This window comes from Arachis ipaensis, chromosome B2 (assembly GCF_059453495.1).
Source record: "Arachis ipaensis isolate K30076 ecotype BB chromosome B2, ASM5945349v1, whole genome shotgun sequence".
Taxonomy (NCBI): Eukaryota; Viridiplantae; Streptophyta; class Magnoliopsida; order Fabales; family Fabaceae; genus Arachis; species Arachis ipaensis.
Window position 1 is genome coordinate 63,988,622 of NC_142437.1, and position 15,083 is coordinate 64,003,704.

The 15,083-nt window shown below is 40.0% G+C and overlaps 1 non-coding gene across 1 annotated transcript; it reads left to right on the plus strand.

The window, feature by feature from the left end:
• The first annotated feature begins 5,600 nt into the window (after window positions 1-5,600).
• Window positions 5,601-5,707, plus strand: LOC148574150 (small nucleolar RNA R71). Its single transcript, XR_015905811.1, has one exon. It is a non-coding gene; the product is annotated as a small nucleolar RNA R71 (small nucleolar RNA).
• Window positions 5,708-15,083: the final 9,376 nt, after the last annotated feature.

A 15,083-nucleotide genomic window follows, 5' to 3' on the forward strand; every position in this document is an offset into this window, starting at 1 on the left:
TTCAGGACAGATAGTTGCCTTCCCACCTTGTTGGTGAACCAACTTAGCTAAGTGATTACTACACCACAAATTTAAGGACTTACTCCACAAATTGAACTCCACTCTGGTCTTTCATAACATCTCTTTTTATTTAGCTTAAAAGGACAAACATACAATAAGCAAGATGCAGATGAAGATAGGTAACTTGAACCAGCACATATGAAAAAGGCAAGAAAAATACTAAAGATAGCATTGAAAATCCTAAACTACCATGGAAGCATGTTCTATTTCATACATGATTTTCCTTATTTAATACTTGAAAAAGATGGGACAATGAGGGAACTCCACCACCTTTTACTCATGGGGATGCTCATGCTCTCCCTCTTGTTTGTCATCATCCATAATTTTTGCATTTTTCTTTGCCTTCTTGGATGATGGTGCACCAATTCTCCAGGAGATTCTTGCAAAGTCGTTGGAAGTTGCTTGTTCCCAAAGCACTTGAGAAATAGTTAGTATGCATGTATGCTTGTGAATTTCTGAACTTAACTTGGTGTGTGAACACCAAACTTAATTCCTTGCCTAATACAGCAGGTTGAATACATATAGAAAAGCTCATGTATTGTTATCAGCAAAACAACTATGAACTAGAAACTAACTACTGTTAAGTGGTTCCCCTGATTGGTTGGATCTAGCAATTTGCCCTTGAAAGAGTGTAGTGTGATTCTAACTGAAATCTTTGGTGGAACACCAAACTTAGAATTACACACTCACTCTTGTATTGCTTTGGCGTGTAACACCAAACTTAGCTCCTCACAATACAGGGAAAACTACTTGTGATTTTTATTGAAATGCAAATGAAAAGAAAACTACCTTAGGTTGGGTTGCCTCCCAACGAAGCGCTCTTTTAGCATCGCTAGCTTGACGATTCCTCCATTATTTGAGGTGATACTTCACTTTGGGATTTTCCCCCATGTTGCCCATGTAGTGTTTGAGCCTTTGTCCGTTCACAGTGAACGTCCTCTTTGAACTTTCCTCCATGATTTCTATGTGCCCATATGGCGAGACCTTTGTGACAAGAAAGGGTCCTGACCACCTTGATTTGAATTTCCCAGGGAAAAGTCTTAATTTGGAATTGTAGAGGAGCACTTGTTGTCCTTCTTCGAAGCTCCTGGGTGTCAAATGGAGGTCGTGCCTTCTCTTTGCCTTTTCTTTATAAATCTTGGCATTTTCATAGGCTTGAGATCTGAACTCCTCCATTTCTTGCAGCTGCAAAACCCTCTTTTCACCAGCAGCAATGCTATCAAAATTTAGCAGCTTGAGAGCCCAGAGGGCTTTGTGTTCCAGCTCCAATGGTAGATGACAAGCCTTTCCATACACTAGTTGGTATGGGGACATCCCGATTGGTGTTTTGAATGCCGTTCTGTATGCCCAAAGAGCATCATCCAGCTTCTTCGACCAATCATTTCTTGATGCTCCCACAGTCTTTTCCAGAATCCTTTTTAGCTCTTTGTTAGATATCTCAGTTTGCCCACTTGTTTGGGGGTGGTAAGGCGTGGCAATCTTATGTTTCACCCTGTATCATAGGAGGAGAGCTTCTAGTGGTCTGTTACAAAAATGGCTCCCTCCATCACTGATGAGTGCTCGTGGGACTCTAAACCGGCTAAAGATATTCTTTCTGAGGAAGTTCATGACCACCTTGTTATTATTTGTTGGGGTTGCAATATCCTCTACCCACTTGGAAACATAATCCACTGCTACCAAGATGTACTTGTTTGAATATGAGGTTGGGAATGGTCCTATGAAATCGATTCCCCACACATCAAACAGTTCCAGTTCTAAGATGAAATTTTGTGGCATCTCATTTATTTTGGGTAAGTTTCCAGCTCTTTGACATTCATTGCAATTCTTTACCAGTTCTTTGGCATCCTTGAAAAGGGTGGGCCAAAAGAATCCGTTTTGTAACACCTTGGCTGCAGTTCTATCTCCTCCAAAATGGCCTCCATAGCATGAGCCGTGGCAGTTCCACAAGACCTCTCGTCCCTCTTCTTCCAAAACACATCTTCTCAGGATTCCATCTGGACACTTCTTGAAGAGATATGGCTAATCCCAGACAAAATATTTTGCATCATTGATGAGCTTTCTCTTTTGATGTTTGTTGATCTCTAGAGGTAAAGCCCCAGTTCCCTTGGAATTGGCAATGTTTGCAAACCAAGGTGCTTTGTGAACCGTCATTAACTGCTCATCTGGGAAACATTCATTCACACTTGTACCATGTGTTCCACCCTTATCATGAGGGATTCTGGATAGGTGATCCGCTACCTTGTTCTCCACTCCCTTCTTGTCTCTAATTTCAATGTTGAATTCCTGCAACAACAAGATCCATCTTATTAGTCTTGGTTTTGATTCTTGCTTGGCAAACAAATATTTAAGTGCTGTGTAATCTGTGAAAACGATTACTTTGGCACCAATGAGGTATGATCTAAACTTGTCAAATGCAAAAACTATTGCCAGCAACTCCTTTTCAGTAGTGGTATAGTTTCTTTGAGTATCATTGAGGACTTTGCTGGCATAGTATATTACATGGACTAAGTTCTCTTTCCTCTGTCCTAACACTGCCCCAACTGCGAAGTCAGATGCATCGCACATCAGTTCAAATGGTAAGTTCCAATCAGGTGGGGAAATGATAGGGGCAGAGGACAGCCTCTTTTTCAAGTGTTCGAAAGCTAGCATGCACTTTTCATCAAAGACAAATGGTGTATCAGATACAAGGAGATTGCTTAAGGGCTTGGCTATCTTTGAAAAATCTTTAATAAACCGTCTATAAAAGCCAGCATGCCCTAAAAAACTCCTAATTGCCTTGACATCACTTGGTGGAGGTAATCTTTCCATGAGTTTCACCTTAGCTCTGTCTACCTCAATGCCCTAGTTAGACACCTTATGGCCAAGGACTATTCCTCCTGTTACCATGAAGTGACATTTCTCCCAGTTCAAGACCAGATTGGTCTTTGACATCTCTTTAACACCCGGGCTAGGTGATCTAGGCAATTAGGAAAGGAATCTCCGAATACTGAGAAGTCATCCATAAAGACTTCGATGAATTTTTCTATCATATCTGAGAAAATGGAGAGCATGCAGCGTTGGAAGGTTGCAGGTGTATTGCATAGCCCAAATGGCATGCGCCTGTAGGCAAACACTCCATATGGGCAAGTAAAGGAGGTTTTCTCTTGGTCTCTTGGATCAACCACTATTTGGTTATATCCTGAATAACCATCGAGAAAACAGTAATATGCATGTCCTGCAAGTCTTTCCAGCATCTGATCCATGAGAGGAAGGGGAAATGATCTTTTCGTGTAGCTTCATTGAGTTTTCTGTAGTCTATGCACATCCACCATCCTGTGACTGTCCTTGTAGGGATTAGTTCGTTCTTCTCATTGGGAACTACAGTAATTCCTCCCTTTTTTGGGACAACTTGTACAGGGCTGACCCATGGGCTGTCTGAGATCGGATAGATCACTCCTCCTTGCCACAACTTCATGACTTCTTTCTGTACCACTTCCTTCATGACTGGGTTCAGCCTCCTTTGGGGTTGAATGGATGGTTTGGCATCATCTTCCAACAGTATCTTATGCATACATATGGCCGAACTGATTCCCTTCAAGTCAGCAAGGGTCCATCCTATGGCATCTTTGTGCCTTGGCAATACTTGGAGTAGCTCTTCCTTTTGTTCTTGGCTGAGGAATGAATTTATGATCACTGGATAACTGCATACTTGAGAGTGGGTGGCAGTGCCTTTAGTTCAAGTTTGGGTGCTTCTTTCTTTCCATTCTTCTCCTTTATTGTGCACTGAGCTTGAACCTCAGCTGGTGTAGCTTCTTCGCTTGCTGATTTCTCCTCTTCTGTTAACCCCCTCAAGTTTTTCTTCTTCAAAAGTCTCTTGTACTACATCTTCCAGTGAGTCCAACCTCATACATTCTCCCAATGGTTCCTGTGGGTAGTTCATGGCCTTGAACACATTGATCATCATTGTTTCATTGTGTAGTCTAAGGGTAAGTTCGCCCTTTTGGACATCGATGACAGCTCCGGCAGTAGCTAAGAATGGTCTACCCAAGATGATAGAAGCCTTAGCTCCTTCCTTCATGTCTAACACTACAAAGTCTGCTGGAAAGATAAAGTCTCCTACCTTCACTAGCAAGTCTTTCACTATGCCGTGAGGAAACTTGAATGATTGGTCTGCCAGTTGTAAGGCCATTTTTGTTGGTTTGGCCTCCTCAATCTTCATTTTTCTCATCATAGCTACAGACATCAGATTTATGCTGGCTCCTAAATCACATAGAGCCTTCTCCACTGTTATTTCTCCTATAATACAAGGAATCTGGAAGCTCCCAGGATCCTTCAATTTCTGGGGCAGTTTATGCTGAATGATGGCACTGCATTCCTCGGTTAGTATCATAGTATCGTTGTTCTTCCAGCTTCTCTTCTTCTTCATCAACTCCTTCAAGAACTTGGCATAGAGCGGCATTTGCTCTATTGCTTCAGCAAAGGGTATGTTAATCTGCATTTTTTTGAAGATTTCTAAAAATCTGGAGAACTGGCTGTCATCCCTCTTCTTCCTCAATTGTTGAGGATATGGGACTTTTGGAACATATGGCTTCAGCTCTTCTTCCTTTTGTTGTGAGTTGGAGGTGGGGACTTGAACTTCGTCTTGTTCCTCCTTTCTTCCAATTGAATCTTTCTCTTGTGGTTGCTTGGAAGTCTCTTTCAATTCCTTTCCACTTTTGAGGGTGATAGCTTGACACTCCTCCCTTGGCCTTGACTCAATGTTGCTGCAATGGTCATGGCCAGGAGCTTGTTGAAATAGGTAGCCAATTTGTGTCTCAAGTTTCTTGATGGCAGCATCTTGATTTTGCATGTTGGATCGCACTTCCTCTCGGAACACCTTACTATCTTGGATCTCCTTGCATATGCCTTCAAGTAGAGTTTCAATCCTTGAGAGTCTATCTTCAGATGATGGTGAGTCGAGATTGGAGGGATGAGAAGGGCCATTTTGACTTTGATATGGATGTTGAGAAGTGTTGTTAGGTGGGTGTTGATATGACCTCTGTGTGGAGTGTTGGTGAGCTGCATTGTTGTTGGGGTTGTGGCGTCTCTGATCTTGGCCTTGATCCTGTTGGTTTCCCCACCCAAAGTTTGGGTGGTTCCTCCAACCAGGATTATATGTTTTGGAGTATGGGTCATGGTGCTGCCTAGGTGAATTTCCGATGTAGTTGGCTAGTTCCTGATCACCCTCTGCTTCTTCATTCACTCCTTCTTGAGCTGCTGCTGAGGTGGTGATTGCTGCTACTTGATTCCTCTCCATCTTTTTGGTAAGGTCAGCCAACTGCTAGGTAATAAGCTTGTTTTGAGCTAGCAGTGCATCCACATTGTTCAGCTCCATCACTCCTCTAGTGTTGCCTCTTTCAGAAGCATAGAAGTAGTCATTCTCTGCTACAGTCTCAATAACATCTATGGCTTCTTCAATGGTCTTCTTATTGTTCAGAGATCCCCCGGATGAGTGGTCTACTGCCTTCTTTGATTCATACGAAAGGCCTTTATAGAAAATGTGCAACTGCACCCATTCATTGAACATATCTGGCGGGCATCTTCTTGTCAGGTCTTTAAACCTCTCCCATGCTTCATATAGAGTCTCACCATCTTGCTGCCTGAAGATTTGTACCTCAGCTCTCAACCTGTTGATTCATTGAGGAGGATAGAATCTTGCCAAGAATTTGTTCACCACATCTTCCCAGGTTGCTAAACTCTCCTTTGGAAAGGATTCCAGCCATTTAGATGCTTTGTCCTTGAGTGAGAAGGGAAACAGAAGTAGTCTATAGGTGTCAGGATGAACACCATTATACTTCACAGTATCGCATATCCTCAGGAAGGTGGTTAGATGTTGATTGGGGTCTTCTTGGATACTTCCTCCGAATGAACAATTGTTCTGAACAAGGGTGATGAGCTGTGGCTTTAGTTCAAAGTTGTTGGCATGTATGGTTGGCCTTTGGATGCTACTTCCACAGTTTCCTGGATTTGGGTTGATGTAAGAACCCAGAACTCTTCTCTCTTGTCCAGCCTGATATGCTGGACCTTCTCTGCCATGGTTGTGAGCCTCTTCTTCATGATGGTTCTCCATATTCTCATCCATGTCTGGTTCAAAGTACTCCTCCTCTTCCTCAGCACCAACTACTCTCTTCCCTCTTGCTTCCCTCCTTAATCTAAGGAAGGTCCTCTCAGGTTCAGAATCAAAGGAAGTTGAAGCCCTGCTTCTTCTACCTGTCATACACCCAATAAGGCAGAAGCAAGAAAGATAGATGTAGACAATATTTTCTGCAGAAATGCTGTTAGTGTGAGTGATGCAATATATCAAACAGTTAGTGGGTCAGTGAACCAAATATTAAAACAAAATGCAGGTAACACCACTAATGGGTGAAAGGTAAAGGGAAAGAATTAACTAAAACTGAAAGTAAATTACACAAATAAAACTAAATCAAACAAAAGGAAAATGCTCAATCTAGTTATCCACCAATTTAATCATTGTTGATACAAAATCAATCCCCGGCAACGGCGCCATAAACTTGATGCACGGAAACTTGTCTCTTAACAAACCTCCCTCGGCAGGTATACCGAATTGTCGTCAAGTAAAAACTCACAATAGATTGAGGTCAAATCCCACAGGGATTGATTGGTCAAGCAACTTTAATTGGAGGAATGTTCTAGTTGAGCTAAGCAGAATTTGGTTTGAGAGTTGCAGGAAATTAAATGGTGGGAAAGTAAATAGCAGAAAATGTAAATGCTAGAAATAAAGAGCTGAAAATAGATGACGGAAAATAAATTGTAGAATCTTAAATGGGAATGGGGAAGATGATCATAAAAGTAATTGGCAGAAATTAAAGAGAATGGGTAAGATCAGAAATGGGGAGTTCATTGGGCTTAGGAGATGTTGCATCCTCCGGATCAAGTTCATTTTCATCTCTTCCTCAATCAATGCATTCATTGATCTCCTTGGCAATCTTAAGTGACTGAATTCCAATTCCTTGGTAATTCAATCTCTCAAATCTTGATCAATAGCCAATTCCTTGGTCCAATTGCTCATGAGAAGAGATGAGGTATGGTCACTGATTATACCACATGTATTTCCAAATCAAAGTGTTGGTAGGATTATATGTCACTATATCCATCCAAACCCCAATTTGGTCCAACATGAGAAAGCATTTCTAGCATGATCTCTTCATTTCTCTTCCAAGGTTCCGAAGAGATCCAAGTATGAATAGCTTCTTTTCCAAGATAACTACTCAATTGGATGAAGATTGAAAGCTTTCTAGTAAAATCAAGAGAAAAGAAAGAAGAAGAATAATGAAAACTATTATTGATCCATCAAATTACAACAGAGCTCTCTAACCCAATGAAAGGGGTTTAGTTGTTCATAGCTCTGGGAATGGAAAACAAAGATGTAGAATGCATTCTGAAAAGTTAACTAGAAGTTACAGAGAAAGTAAAAAATACAGAGAGTAATTCTAATAATGCCAAAAGCTCTCTTCTAGTTCAAAGTTCTCCCTATTTATACTGTTCTTCTGATCTTCTAGTTGCTTCTTCAAGTCTTGGATATGGGCCTTTGGATCTTGAGTTGAAGCAGTTATCTTCTTCAGTGGGCTCAGCTTTACTTGCAGAGAAAGTGTGCAGTAGGTATGGACTTTAGCTTGCGGCGTTAGTGGTGTTAACGTTAAGTGAAACTGTGGGGTCGAGAACGTTAGTGACAATCACCTTTTTCACTAACGTTCCTAACCCAAAAATGGTCCGTGTTAACTTCAACGTTAGTGGCACTAACGTGACCACTAACGTTGCTTCTTGGCCCTTCGCAAACGTTACTGGGGTTTACCATTTTCAATAACATTGAGAGTACCCCTTTCTCCCTACGTTAGAGTTCACGTTAGTATAGTTAACGTGGCCTTTAACGTAGGCTTGCCAAATCTTCGAGAGCGTTAGTGACACTTACCTTTGTCACTAACGCTTCAAAACGCCCCTACTTCCAATGTTAGAGTTCACGTTAACTAGGTTAACGTGACTTCTAACGTGGTATTGATAGCCATCTCCAACGTTAGGGACAAAGGTGAGTGTCACTAACGTTGGCTCATCATCCCTCTTCTCCACGTTAGCTTCCACGTTAATGAAATTAACGTGGCAACTAACGTGGCTCATAGTGGCTTAATCCAACGTTAGTGACAAAGGTGAGTGTCACTAACGTTGGTGATTCCTTGCTCCCTCCACGTTAGAGTCCACGTTAACTAGGTTAACGTGACTCTTAACGTGGCAAATATGAGCTTAGTCCAACGTTAGTGACAAAGGTGAGTGTCACTAACGTTGGCATTATCTTTCTCATCCACGTTTGAGTTCACGTTAACTGAGTTAACGTGACTCTTAACGTGGCCAGCTGCCACTTTGGAACGTTAGTGACACTTACTTTTACCACTAACGTTGGAGTTCTACTTCTCTTCCACGTTAGCTTCCACGTTAACATAGTTAACGTGGCAACTAACGTGGGCTATGATCGCTCACGAAGGCGTTAATGGCGATCACTTTTCTCATTAACGTTGCAAGCTGGCCTCCATTCCACGTTAGTGGTTACGTTAGCTAGACTAATGTGGCTACTAACGTGGTTCTTCCTTGCTTCCTTTGTCCTGAAATCAAGCAATAAAGTGCATCAAAGCTCTAATCCAAGTTATGAGACATGCATCGTTCAATTTTGTCATTTAATTCATGCATAATTCTCATGAAATCATGTAAAATTCACAATGTTTGCTTGAATCCAGATGTAAGTGATTATTTACCCAAAACTTGCTTATTTCCTAAGAAAGTGCATGAAACTACCCTAAAACCATAAAGGAAAGGTCAGTGAAACTGGCCAAAATTCCCTGGCATCAGGACTCTAGCAAAGCTGAGTCACAATCTGAAAAGGTTCACCCAGTTATGTGTTTGTGGCATTTATGTATCCGGTGGTAATACTGGAAAACAAAATTCTTTGGGTCATGGCCAAGACTCATAAAGTAGCTGTGTTCAAGAATCAACATACTTAACTAGGAGAATCAATAACACTATCTGGATTCTAAGTTCCAATAGAAGCCAATCATTTTGAACTTCAAAGGATAAAGTGAGATGCCAAAACTGTTCAGAAGAAAAAAGCTAAAAGCACCGCTCATCTAATTAATACTGATCTTCATAGATGTTTTTAGAATTCATTGTATATTCTCTTCTTTTTATCCTATTTGATTTTCAGTTGCTTTGGGACAAGCAACAACTTAAGTTTGGTGTTGTGATGAGCGGATAATTTATACGCTTTTTGGCATTGTTTTTAGTATGTTTTTAGTATATTTTAGTTAGTTTTTATTATGTTTTTATTAGTTTTTAAATAAAAATCACATTTCTGGACTTTACTATGAGTTTGTGTGTTTTTTTGTGATTTCAAGTATTTTCTGGCTGAAATTGAGGGACCTGAGCAAAAATCTGATTCAGAGGCTGAAAAAGGACTGCAGATGCTGTTGGATTCTGACCTCCCTGCACTCGATGTAGATTTTCTGAAGCTACAGATACCTAATTGGCGTACTCTCAATTGCGTTGGAAAGTAGACATTTTGGGCTTTCCAGAAATATATAATAGTCTATACTTTGCCTAAGATTTCATGGCCCAAACCGGCGTTCCAAGTCAGCTTAAGAATTCTGGCGTCAAAACGCCAGAATTGGCACAAAAGCTGGAGTTAAACGCCCAAACTGGCACAAAAGCTGGCGTTTAACTCCAAGAAAAGTCTCTACACATGAAAGCTTCAATGCTCAGCCCAAGCACACACCATGTGGGCCCGAAAAAAGATTTCTGCATTAATTACCTATTTCTGTAACCCTAGGCTACTAGTTTTCTATAAATAGGACTTTTTGCTATTGTATTTCGAGACTTTTACAAAGACACTTGATAAGACTTTGATAGACCTTTTTCACGTTTGAGGGCTGGCCTCACAGCCATGCGTAGACCCTTTTGTTCTTATGTATTTTCAACAGTGGAGTTTCTACACACCATAGATTAAGGTGTGGAGCTCTGCTGTTCTTCATGAATTAATGCAAAGTACTATTGTTTTTCTATTCAACTCAAGTCTATTTCTTCTCCAAGATATTCATTCGCACCCAAGAACATGATGAATGTGATGATTATGTGACACTATCACCATTCTCACCTATGAACGCGTCCCTGACAACCACTTCCGTTCTACATGCAAACAAGCTTGAATGTGTATCTTTTGAGTTTCTAATCTAAGATTAGAACCTTCGTGGTATAGGCTAGAATTTTTGGCGGCCATTCCTGAGATCCGGAACGTCTAAACCTTGTCTGTGGTATTCTGAGTAGGATCTGGGAAGGGATAACTATGACGATCTTCAAACTCGCGAGTGTTGGGCGTGTGACAGACGCAAAAGGATCAATGGATCCTATTCCAACATGATCGAGAACCGACAGATGATTAGCCGTGCGGTGACAGCGTGCGTAGAACTTTTTCACTGAGAAGACGGGAAGTAGCCATTGACAACGGTGATGCCCAACATAAAGCTTGCCATGGAAAAGAGTATGAACGATTGGAAGAAGGCAATAGGAAAGGAGAGGTTCAGGAGGAACAAAGCATCTAAATACGCTTATCTAAAATTCCTACCAATGAATTACATAAGTATCTCTGTCTCTATCTTTATTTTATGTTTTATTTATCTTTAATTATCAATCCTCCATAACCATTTGAATCTGCCTGACTGAGATTTACAAGATGACCATAGCTTGCTTCAAGCCGACAGTCTCCGTGGGATCGACCCTTACTCACGTAAGGTATTACTTGGACGACCCAGTGCACTTGCTGGTTAGTTGTGCGAAATTGTGACAAAGTGTGATTCATGTTTGAGAGCTCCAAGTCTTTGGTGCCATTGTTGATGATCACAATTTCGTGCACCAGCTGTCACTGCATGGCTAATCATCTGTCGGTTCTCGATCATATTGGAATAGGATTTACTATCTATTTGCGTCTGTCACTACGCCCAGCACTCGCGAGTTTGAAGCTCGTCATAGCCATCCCTTCCCAGATCCTACTTGGAATACCACAGACAAGGTTTAGACTTTCCGGATCTCGGGAATGGCCGTCCATGGGTTCTAACATATACCACGAAGATTCTAATATCTCGGACTCGGTCCCCTGTATTAGATATCTAAGAGATATTCATTCTATCTCATCTTCATGTAGAACGAAAGTGGTTGTCAGGCACGGGTTCATAGGTGAGAATGGTGATGAGCGTCACATAATCATCACATTCATCATGTTCTTGGGTGCGAATGAATATCTTATAATAGGAATAAGCTTGAATTGAATAGAAAAACAATAGTACTTTGCATTAATTCATGAGGGACAGCAGAGCTCCACACCTCAATCTATGGTGTGTAGAAACTCTACCGTTGAAAATACATAAGAATAAGGTCCAGGCATGGCCGAGAGGCCAGCCCCCTAAACATGATGAAAGGATCAAAAGATAATCCAAAGATAATCCAAAGATGTAAATACAATAGTAAAAAGTCCTACTTATACTAAACTAGTTACTAGGGTTTACAGAAATGAGTAATTGATGCAGAAATCCACTTCTGGGGCCCACTTGGTGTGTGCATGGGCTGAGCATTGAGCTTTACATGTGTAGAGGCTTCTTTTAGAGTTGAACGCGAGTTTGTAACCTATTTCTGGCGTTTAACTCCACTTTGTAACCTGTTTCTGGCGTTTAACTCCAGAATGCAGCATGGACTTGGCGTTGAACGCCAGTTTGTGTCATCTAAACTCAAGCAAAGTATGAACTATTATATATTTCTGGAAAGCCCTGAATGTCTACTTTCCAAATCAATTGATAACGCGCCATTTGGAGTTCTGTAGCTCCAGAAAATCCACTTTGAGTGCAGGGAGGTCAGAATCCAACAGCATCTGCAGTCCTTCTTCAACCTCTGAATCTGATTTTTGCTTAAGTCCCTCAATTTCAGTCAGAAATTACCTGAAATCACAGAAAAATACACAAACTCATAGTAAAGTCCAGAAATATGAATTTTATTTAAAAACTAATAAAAATATACTAAAAACTAGCTAAATCATACTAAAAACTATGTAAAAACAATGCCAAAAAGCGTATAAATTATTCGCTCATCAACAATGTTTGCTTGAATCAAGATGTAAGTGAATATTTACCCAAAACTTGCTTATTTACTAAGAAAATGCATGAAACTACCCTAAAATAGTAAAGAAAATGTCAGTGAAACTGGCCAAAATGCCCTGGCATCAATGAGTTCAAGCACAAGCCACCATGATAAGGAGCTCACGAAATGTCCAACTTAAGGACTTTAACTAAAAGTGCTAGGTGAGAGACAACCCACCATGGTATGATCCTACATTTTTCTTCTTAGTCTTATTTTATTTTATTTTTATTAGTGTTCATTCATAATTTCTGCATATTCATCTGCATTTTGCATTTTGCATTTTGCATTCTGCATGATAAAAAAAAAGAAGCCAACCACGCGTGGGCGTCAATCCCAATTCAGCGCTTTCATCCAACGAACAGAAAGTTGTGATAGAATCGTGCGGCTGGTGTGCAAAAAGCATAATTTGGCCCACGCGTATGCGTCCCCGACACGTATGCATCAATTTCAATACTAGCACACCATGCGTGGGCGTGCGCAACGCGCTCGCGTCGCATGCAAAATTTTGCCACCCTTCAAATTGAACAAAGAGTTGGGCTGCCACTGTGCTGGAGTCGCGCGAGTAGCCACGCGTACGCGTGACCGACGCTCGCGCGTCAGTGTTCATTTTTGGCCACCCACGTGTACGCGTTGCGTGGCTAGTTCAGTTTTCATGCGTACGCGTGATGTCCGCGCGCGCGTCACGCCCTGTTTTTCATTTCTCACTTCTTTCTCCTCTCCTTTCTCCTTCTTTCCTCCTCTTTTCTTACCTTCTTCATTTCTTCAACTTCTCATCCCTATTCTCTTTCACTCTATTTTACCTAATTTATTTGCATACTTTCATTCATTGAATTTTTAATTATGTGCCTGTTTTTCTTTTCTTTTCTACGTTTATTATTTTTCCTTTGGTGTTAAATGTTCTTATTCAACTGTTGTATCTTTTCTTGTATTATTTTGGTGCTTCGTGAATTGTTTTACATTGTTGGGTGATATTATTTATCTGTCAATGCCACTCGTTTATAATACATGTATTCCTTTTGCATTGACATGAATTTATATTGTCTTTCATTACCCACACTCTCCCCCCCTCATTGTTGCAATTTTTACTCTATTGATATGCCAGTTGCTTCTACTGTTTTCTCATTTGCATGTTGTAGCTACCATGTACTTGAGACCCTCACCATTTGGCATTAACTCACCCATATTTATTTTATTTTCTTATCTTTATTTCTGGGTTACTTTTCTTCCCTTTTCTCTTCTTTCAAGATGGCCATCAAGAAGGGAAACGAAAACTTTTACATGGGGCGACAAACAAGTTCCTACACACATTCTTTGGAAAAAGCATCAGTTGTAGCAGCCCGTCCACTTGCACATCTTAGAATGTACCGATGACGGTGCAATCTTTAAGTGTGGGGAGGTTGATACCGACTTCCGTGGGTTAGTGATTTCCCATTTCAACACCAATGTTTAATTTTTCTTGTTAAATTAGTTGTTACATTTGCATGTTTAATTGCATGTTTGTTGATTTTTTGCATGTTCTTCTACCACTACTTGGTTGGAGTAATAAGTTCTTTTTCAAGACCCTTTTTATAGCATTTTACTAATTTAAATTAAAACTTTTTTTTATAAACTTGTTTGAAAATTGTAATTTGGAACATGAATTATAGCTAAGAACACACAACCTGTGAGATTTGAGCTTAATTACATGGTTACATTATTTAACCATAATATTCTATTCTTGTGTATTTCCTTCTCTATGATTGTAATCTATATTTTGTTCCATTCTATATGTCCATTGTTTAGTGTATTTACATGCATACATATGATTGAGGCTATCATTTGTTATTAGCTCACTTATCCCAAATAGCCTACCATTCCATTTACCTTTGTTAGCCACTTTGAGCCTTTTATCCCCATTTGTTCTATATTTTACCACATCACTAGCCTTAAGCGGAAAAATAATTAATTACCCCAATTGAATCTTTGGTTAGCTTAAGATAGAGATTGTGTATCAATTAAGTGTGGGGAACTGTGGGAACTTGGGTTAATGGGAATGTATTATGTTTCTACTTTAATTGAATATTGGGAATTTGGGAACCTACTCATGTGAAACTAGAAAATTCCAAAGCCATATGTATTGATATGTTATTTTTGCTTTCATATAAAAAAATTCAAATAAATAAATAAATAAATAAGGGGACAAAATTACCCCAATGTTAAGTTTAATAAAAGATCAATGCATATGTGAAAAGATTAAAGATATCTGGTACATGAGTATGTGATACAAAAGTGAAAATTATGGGTAGCTAGGCATGAATTAGAATTACATAGGGTGTGTGTGTTAGGTGAGAGTTTAGGTTAGTCAAAGATTCATATTATAGCTCACTTGGCCATACATATATCCTCACCCTTACCTTAGTCCCATTACAACCTTGAAAAGACCTCATGATGTTTGCATTGGTATACTAAATATTTGTTGATTGGTTAGATGAAGAACAAGGTCTTAGAAAGACTAGAGAAGAGTAGAGTGATTAACCCTAGACACTTGAGAGATTAAAGTGCATATACACTACCAGTGAGGGTTCAATGCTTGATTCTACGTTCCCTACTTTCATGAGCTATCTTCTTACAAGTTTACTTGTCTTTTATTGTGTGATTTGAATTAGTGAAATCTGATTTATGTTTGTCTTGGAGAACTTATTTACTTTTAACCAAGTAGACAGAAACATCTTAGCATATAGTTGCATTCACATACATAGGTTGCATCCCATGAGTCTTACTTTCCCCCATTCATTTCTTTTGTCCCCTTGAGCTTAGCATGAGGACATGCTAATGTTTAAGTG